At 42.0% G+C, this 8971-nt stretch overlaps 1 long non-coding RNA gene across 2 annotated transcripts in view; it reads left to right on the plus strand.

The window, feature by feature from the left end:
* Positions 1 to 8552, plus strand: part of LOC309364253 — a 115480-nt gene extending 106928 nt beyond the window's left edge. For both annotated transcript variants that reach the window (XR_014165784.1, XR_014165785.1), the window contains one exon: positions 8290 to 8552. This is a non-coding gene — a long non-coding RNA (uncharacterized lncRNA). The remainder of the gene's footprint in view (positions 1 to 8289) is intronic.
* Positions 8553 to 8971: the final 419 nt, after the last annotated feature.

Below are 8971 nucleotides of genomic sequence, written 5' to 3' on the forward strand. Positions count from 1 at the left end.
AATATGGAAATAAATTGTCACCATGTTAAATATGCTTATCAAATAGCCAGAAAATATTTGATAACTATTCAAGAATTCAGAGAAATTTTCAGAGACCAACTAAGTTTGCTCTTGCTATAAGCTTTCGTGTGCATGCACACTTCTTCAGATACACACGAAAACTTATACCAAGAACAAACTTAGTTGAACTCTAAGGTGCTACTGGACAATTTTTAATTTTTAAAAATATATTTTGACTGTGTCAGACCAACACAACAGCCTACCTGAGTCTTTCTATGAATATATATATATGTATGTATATTTCATTGACTTCAGTAGACACAGATGTAATTTGAAGAAGAAGAAGATTTCTGGTAATCAGAAATACACTACTTCTGATCCTAGCCATTAATGGGCTACCTAGCCATTAATGGGGACATCATCCATGAATTAGTCCAGCCCTCATTAATTTGTGTAATGATCCAACTCTAGTAGATATAGAGAAATCCAAGAACAGGTGGCAGAGCTTCATGCTCCAGCACCGGGGGGGCGGAGAGCAGGCGGGGCAGGGCTGGTGTGCACCCCGGGGGCATGGCATAGGAGGGGGGCCCAGCTGCCATAACACCCCACTGGGATCGCGTTGCCAGGGGCGGTGCACTCCCCCCCTCTTCCCCCTCCAGTGCCAAGAACATGGTTGAGTGGGCAAGGAATAGTCAGGTCTTTTGTATTCTAAATGCAAAAAAGAAACCTTGAGGTATATGTGTGGGTAAGTGTGATCTTGGGATTTTCAGTGAGCAGATCATGTCAGGCTTCACAGTCCAACACAGTCCAACTTCCTTTGTGGAAATCTGGGTGCTCTTGGTTGCGTTGGAGCTCTGAGCATATGTGTTGGTAGTCACATGTACACAAATGGCCACTGAGTGTGACTGCAGGCAGGAAGTTTGGGATGTTAGAGGCAGGCAAGGCAATCAATGGCAAGCGAAGGCTTTGAACTTTGTGAATAGCAAGGGAAAGTAATGTGAAAGAAGGAGGACAGAAGCAAGGCAACAGGTTTTTGTTTGGAGGCCACTATATTGGCTATACTGATCTATAGACATTGTTAGTTCCCTATTTCCCTGGAGAAATCTTGATGAAATTGGTTTCCTGTATTATTATCGTACATTTCATTCTCTGATTCCAATCGAAATTTACTACCCAGTGTTTACTTTACTTTTTCTGGGTGTGCAATATTTCAAAAAGGCGAGATAAGCGCCAAAGTGAAGGATTTACATCTTTTATTCCATGCAAGGGGAAGAGACATAAAGAATTGGAAAGCAAAGTTGTAGATTAGGATGTGAAAAGCTTATCAGGAGGGAAATGGTGGTGAGAAATTTTAAAAAGGAATGCAAACCTATCCTCATTTAGAGAGGATTTACTAGAATGATGTCATGGCATAGTTACTCATCACTGAATTTATTCATTACATATCTCACAGCTTTTTCCATCATGGAACTCAAGGTGGTCGACATGGTGGTCTCCCACCAGACACTGACCAGAGCCAGGCCTGCTCGTCTTCAACTAAATAGCTGGCTTATGTGCCTTCAGATCATACCATGAAACCTAAGTGACAAACTTTCTCTGATTTGAGACCATTGACCTGAGAAAAAATAGGAAAGGAGCAGGGAGCACTTTGCCTCTTTTTAAACCTATTTAAAGGGATTTCCAATTACAATGTTTAGGGAAGTTTTTAATGTTTGATGTTTTATCGCTTTTTAAATTAATTTTCTGTTGGGCTGGGGAAACCCAGCCAGATGGGCAGGGTATAAATTACGGCTGCTGCTGCTGCTGCTACTACTACTACTACTAAATGTGCATGCATACATACAGATAAGTTACAGGAGAATAGAGTTTTCCCCAGGAACTTAAATGTTTAGAGTTTTTAGAGAGGTTGAAACTCTTCTCTTGCTTACGTGGCAACATAGTAAAAAAATAAAACGTTTTACAACTGTGACCATTTCATTCAATTTAACTTTTCAGAGTACCTGGGCTTGATTAAGCTACATTTGCACTCTGATTTTCTGGTTGTAAATTTTCCATAGGGCTGCTAATGAACTTCCCAAATGCACCACATTCATTTTCAATCATTTCTTGTGCATCAGGTAGATGAGGTCATAAAACTGTTATACTTCATCATTCATTCATGCTTGCGCAGAAGCTTTTTTCAGAACATAAATTTCTATTCAATGACAAAGAACACTAGATTCTATTTCGTTTTTGTTTGGAAGTAGCTGGAGATGAATCCCGCTTCATTCATTCCAGGAAACTTAGAACTATGAATGGGAGCTGGCAAATGATGGCATTGCATGTAATAAGTTGAATTCTGGGGGCTGATACTGTTCTGCCGCATCCCACTCTAGTATCAAAGACCTTGTACATTACAACCATGCCATGGGTTTAAAGCAGTATCATGCCACTTTAAGCAGTCATAACTTCCCCCAAAGAATCGTGGGAGCTTCAGTTTGTTAAGGGTCCTGAAATTTGTTAGGAAACCACTTCCCCCCGCTACAATTCCCAAGTTGTTTAACAACCGATTCCTTTGCAAATAGTACTTCTGTGAGGAGACTAGGGGTCTCACAACTCCCAGCACTCTTTTTTTTAAAAATGTATTTTTATTAAAGATTTTCTTGATTTACAAAAGTGTGTGCAATGTCTCTCTCTTGTATTCCGCCCCCCCCATGGAACATTTTTACAAATCAGTTTCATTTCTTGAGACATTAGGAAGAAAAGGGGGAAAGAGGTGGGGTGGGGAAAAGATGGGGAGGGGGTGGGTGACAATGTTTCTATTTTACTTAATATATGTAGGGTTTGGTGTCGGTGTTGCTTGTGCAGGTTCTTTGCTGTTCACCCTCAGCACTCTTTACAAACTACAGTTCCCAGGATTCTTTGGTAGAAGCCATGACTGTGTAAAGTGGTATAATAGTGCAGATGTGGTCCATGTTTGCACCACAGTCCTATTGCCTGTCTCCTATATTGCATTTTGATGTTTCCCAGTGAACCTGCACAGGGGAATTATAATGGCTTTCTTCTGCTTTAGTGAACCCTCAGTGACTTTGTGATAGCTGTGACTGCTACGCCAATTCTGATTTTCATCTCAGACTTATTTCCATGCCTAGCAACCAAGAGTTAAGGATAAAGAAAACAGTGAACAGCAGGTGGTAGGTTCCTTGGAAACATGACTGCATGAGACTGCAGCATTTGGAGAAGTAGGGGCAGAAGATCTCAGAGAGAAACTGGGGATTGAAGGGCTGTTATGTAACTAGGTTTCACTCAAGGTAGACCTATCTGGAATTAATTTTTCCCCTCAATCTCAATGAGTCTACTTAGGTTGATACAACCAAAGGAGAAGAGATATATGGCCTCTTTTCCACACACAGTTGATGGGAAACTCACTAGCATTAAATGTTTTATTTGATAATACTAGCCTCATACTTGGCCTTGTTCAGGAATTCGAAGGGGGAAAAAATCAGTGCAGTTTTCAAAATTCTGAATTGAGGTAGTCGACTGAACCTTTCAAAGCTGGACCAATATTAACCATTGATGCCAGCTTAAAACTAGTGCAGTTTTGAAAGCTTCAGTCTGCCACCTCAATTCAAAATAGCATCCAATTACAGCCAAACACAGATATAAACCTGTTCCTTGATCTTAGGAACCGTCATGCAGTATTTGGTTAACAAAATCAATGCAGTTTTGGAAGGTTCAATCCACCATATTGACTAAAAATGGCACCCAAGTGCATAGTGAAAATACAACTTTCCAAAATCTATAATAGATGCAAGCTCTGCAACTGTTGCTGCTGCATTAAAACCAATCTCCCCTCTCTTGCCTTAATTTCTTCTAGCCGAGCCAAGAAGGACATTAACTTGTTCTTATTTTGATTTTATTTCTTCTCAGTTAAAACTGAGCGTATAAAAGATAATGTTTGCAGCATTCAAGCATATGCAGCAATACACATCTTCTGCAGTTGATTAAGCTCTGGAGCTGAGTCATTTAGTATCCACCAAAACTGTTTATTGTAAGTATTCTTCAAGACTGAAAACACTGTTTTTTAATTATGCAGTTTGGGAAAGAACAGAACTGACACACCACAACACTGGCATAAATCACAAGTTATTGTTTTCTTCCCTCGTGAGAAACGGGAAATGCAGCTTCACCCATCTGTATAAACCTTTTTTATGAAGGTTTGCTGTGGACTGAGTCAATGAGAGCCAAAACAGGTTTAGAAACACATAATTCCTGAAGAGTTGCTTCATTACACTGATTAAGAGTGGAACGGGTTGCTGAACCTATTCCTCACTGTCAGAGACCTTACCTACCTTGAAGATTTCAGTTAGTTTCTGTCTGAATTGGCTATTTCAACTCTGTAAAATGGCTTGTCCCCATAGGGACCGAAAAGGCGTGCCTGCCTCTTTGGTTGATGGAGAGGGGAGCCATGTTTATTGTCCCTGCCTCTGGTCCAAACTACCCACTAGCCTGAGTGAGGCAGCTGCCTCAGGCAGCAGATGCTGGGGAGGTAGAAACAGCATTGGATGACAGAGCTCTGTCCTCCAAGATTAGAAGGTGCAGTTTGCCCTGCACCTCCTAAAGTAGCTTGCTGCCTTGAGGTGATTCAAATAAGATTCAGGACACACCTGCACTGTACATTTAAAGCACTGTGGTGCTCCCTTAACCATTATGGTTTTCCCCAAAGTATCATGGGAACTGTAGTTTGCTAAGAATGATGAGAGTTTTTGGGAGACCTCTAGGCACCTCAAAGAGATACAATTCCCAGATTTTTCCCCTAGGAAGAGGGACTGATTCTTAAACCATTCTAGGAATTATAGCTCTTCGAAGGGAATAGCGGTTACCACTTTAGCGTCCTTAACAAAACTGCAATTCTCAAGTTTCTTTAGGAGAAGCCATGACTGTTTATCATGATGGTTTAAGTGAATAGAGCAGGTGAGGCCTAAACTAGATGTGAAGTTGGCTCCTGTACATAGAATATGGGCACCATCTTGACCTTCATCTCAGGAAGCAAAATGTTTGTGGCCCGATTGGCCTTGTCTGCTTTCCCCACCCCCATTTATTGTTTTATTATTAATTTTTGTAACGTTGCTTGGTTTGCAAGCAATGTGTGGGCTAGGACAGCCCAGCAAAAGAATGTTTTTGCAGCATTCTAAATGTAGTAATTACTATTCAAGTCATCATCATCATCAATTTGCATAACATGTCTCTCTTTGCACAATAACACAGAGCAGGGTTATTTGGGAGGAATGGAATGAGAGCAAAAGCTGCAGGGTCACTTAATTCCTTTGGTTGTCCCAAAGAATTCTCTACAAACACAACCCCAACCCCCGTCATTTTCTAGCTACTCTCACAGCCAAACTATAAATCATCCATAGAAATAATATGAGATACTGTAGTTTTGGAGCTGTTTGGAAAGTTTCAGTATATATTGTCCAGGTTTCAGGGAGTTCATGTTGAGATTTCATGATGCATATATCATTTTTGGCAGGGCTGAAGTCTGTGCTAGTTGCTTTTCACAGAAACAATGAACCTTCCCAAGGCACACAAGTGCAGTAATATTGTCTGTAGTATACAGCCTTGTCCATGAATGTTCAGAATGGAACATCCTTTTAACTGGATGGCTAATATGCCTAGGGCATTTTTAATGGTCCACATGAGTGACAGAGAATGCGGACCAGCAGCCACAAGTAGCCTGGATGAGGTCAAACCAACCAATCAGGAGTTGGCCTTGGTAAACTGATTAAACATCTGGAAATGATCAAGGAGATGCCTAGTAGGGCTATCACAATTCATAGACAGTGTAGGATGCTATTTCAGTGGGTCAAAGAGAGTATGCTATTCAACCATACCTCACTTGTGATGATCTAGTCACATTTTTAAAATTTTCTGAATAAATATCAAGTTGCAAAAACTCACTAAAATAATAATAGTAATCCTTCCTAGAAACGTGTGGCACAAATATGCTTTTAGTGTTCCACAGATCAAGAGGATTTTTATTTATTATTTCTTTATTTTATTTATATCCCGCCTTTCTTCCAAGGAGCTTAAGGTGGTGATACATAGGCTTCCTCTTCCCCATGTTACCCTCACAACAACCTAGTGAGGTAGGTTAGGTTGGGAGGCAGTGACTGGTTCAATGCCACTCCATGATGATGGTGATTATGCTGATGATTATTTATAAAGTATTATAAATAATTTATAAATAATAACACTATTCTGGGCGGCTCCCAACAGCATATTAAAAACACGCTAAAACATCAAACATTAAAAACTTCCCTAAACAGGGCTGCCTTCAGATGTCTTCTAAAAGTCAGATAGTTGTTTATTTCCTTGACATCGGATGGGAGGGAGTTCTACCGGGCAGGGGCCACTACCGAGGAGGCCCTCTGCCTGGTTCCCAGTAACCTCACTTCTCACAGTGAGGGAACTGCCAGAAGGCCCTCGGAGCTAGACCTCAGTGTCTGGGCTGGATGGTGGGGGGTAGAGACACTCCTTCAGGTATACTGCGCTGAGGCCATTTAGGGCTTTAAATGTCAGTACCTTTATGGCAGACTGAGGATTTGAACCCTAGTCTCCCAAGTCTTAGTCCAACACTCTAACCACTATACCACACTGGTTCTCATGCAATCTGTCATCCATGTGAAATATTTGGGATCTTGTTTTCTATGAGGATCAGCTTGTCACATTGAAGAATATCCACCATTGTGGGTAGGGCATACTTCAGACTGCATGGTGAAAGGGAAAAGCTGAGCTGGTCCTCCACCAGGCTATTACAGTGCTGCTCTGAGTAATTATAACATCAACGAGGGTGCCAGTGGATGCTAGAAACTGCCGTCTTCTAAAGTGGCTGTATGATTGCACAGCGTAGTAAGGTATCATCTGGTAAATGGTTGTCTTGTGTTTCCCAAATGGACAGATGAAATTGTACTGTGCAGGGTCTTTTGGTATCAGGCTGTGTGGCTTCTCTCTGAAACGACTATGGTCACATCCACACCATTCATTTAAAGTGCTCTTATGCCACTTAAACAGCTGTGGAGATTCCTGGGAACTGTAGTTTGTTAAGGATACTGGGAAGTATAGCTTTTAAGGGTCAGCATCCTCAACAAACTACAGTTCCCAGGAATTTCCATGGCTGTTTAAGTGGTATAAGAGTGTGGCCTAGATCCCGTGTAAGACCAGTGGATTTAGAGCTGTTGTTTAAGAGACAGTGGATTTAGAGCTGTTGTTTAAAAAGATCTAGCCTTCCATATCCGGCTTCCCATTTTTACAGCTGTCTAGAATCCCATTTCAGGAATCAGTTGTCATGATTTCGTTGTCAAAAAATGTCAAGCATTTCACAGCCGTAACCCACATGCAGCAGTATTAGAGCAGATTCACACTTTGCTGATTAAACCAGGTAGAAAAGGAGCCTGTTTGAGTGGTGAAATGCATGTTCGGCGTGGTGAATATTTAACAGCATGCATGTGATGGAAATGGCTGGGTTTCCCTGCATTAAAAATAGAAGCAGCAATTAGGAGAGGATTATGGCCTAACTTCCATCATTTAATGCAAGGAATCCTGGCTATGCAAGGCTGCATTCCTATACTCACTTACCTGAGAGGAAGCTCCATTGAACTTAGCAAAACTTGCTTCTGAGTAGAGATGTTTACACTAGACATCCATAGCAGGGGTGGGAAACCTCAGACCTGGGGCCAAGAGTGGCCCTCCAGTGCTCTCTGTCTGGCCCTTAGAACTCTCTCCAGGCCACACCCCTCAATGACCCTGCTTCACTTTCCAGAAATTTTGGTCTGGCTGCCCTGTTTTCATGAAGCCTGATATTGCCTTTTGTTTGGATGGAGTGTAGAGAGGGGGTTGTGAGTGTGTGTAGCAACTAGTCTAGTGTACAAAGGTAAAATTTAAATGTCTTGTTTGGTCTCATTTTTGCCTCTGGCATGTGGCACTTGGGAAGTTGCCTAGAAGTGAATGTGGCCATTGGGATGGAAAAAGTTTCACACCCACTCATCTGTAGGATTGTACATTTATTTATTTAACTGCTCTATTTGTGTGTGTCTGCGTCTCTCTCTCTGTCTGTGTGTGTGTGTGTGTGTGTGTGTGTGAGAGAGAGAGAGAATTATGCCACAGTACAGTACTTAATGGGAGACTTTCCCCCTCACACACGTTTTTAATGCCTCTCCTTTGGGGAATGTAATGCAGGCCAAAGAGAGCACCCTGCATTAAATGCCTGCTTAATTTCCCGTTGATTTGTTCATTCTCTCTTCATCCTTTCAGTCAGCGGCATTCAGAAGCATTTAGCCTCTACGTCTTTTCAAGGTCAAGCCTGATGCTATATGTGCTTGGAAATCACATGCCTCAGTCATATTACATGGCACTGTGAGGCGGCGAGACAATGAAGCCATGTGCGCAGGGACCACAGCAGCCTCGCGATGTCACAGCGATGAGGCAACCAAAGACGATCAGCTCTCATGAATCAGACTGCTCCAAGAGGAGGCAGCACAGTTTGGTCTCCAGACGGTGAGCCAGGCGAGCGGAGAAGAGCTGGGGTTTCTGTCGGCTTTATTTTGTGCTCTTCTTATTTACAGAAAAATAAAAATAAAAAATAGAAGGAAGCCAGAGATGCATTCTGCCCCCCACCCTCATTTCACTCACTGAGAGATTCATTCTGATGATTTATTTGTATTGCATCTAGAATCCACTTTGCAGTCATTAATTAGTACCCAGGAACTAATTAGATCTCCAGGTAGGCAAGCTGAGTGGGCAACTTGTGTCAAGCCAGCCTGCGTTTGGCACATAATGTTCCATGACCCTTAGCCAGGAAGGAGCCGTTTGTAGAGAATAGCATCAGATAAAGAGCAATCAGGAAAACAGAATGGGAGATCAATGGTCTACTGAGCCCATTTCCCTCAATGACAGTAGCCTTAATTTCTTGCCAGCATTTGTCAGGTCACCCTGG

The sequence above is a fragment of the Podarcis melisellensis genome (genome assembly GCF_964234715.1).
Source record: "Podarcis melisellensis genome assembly, chromosome: 2".
In the NCBI taxonomy this organism is placed as follows: domain Eukaryota; kingdom Metazoa; phylum Chordata; class Lepidosauria; order Squamata; family Lacertidae; genus Podarcis; species Podarcis melisellensis.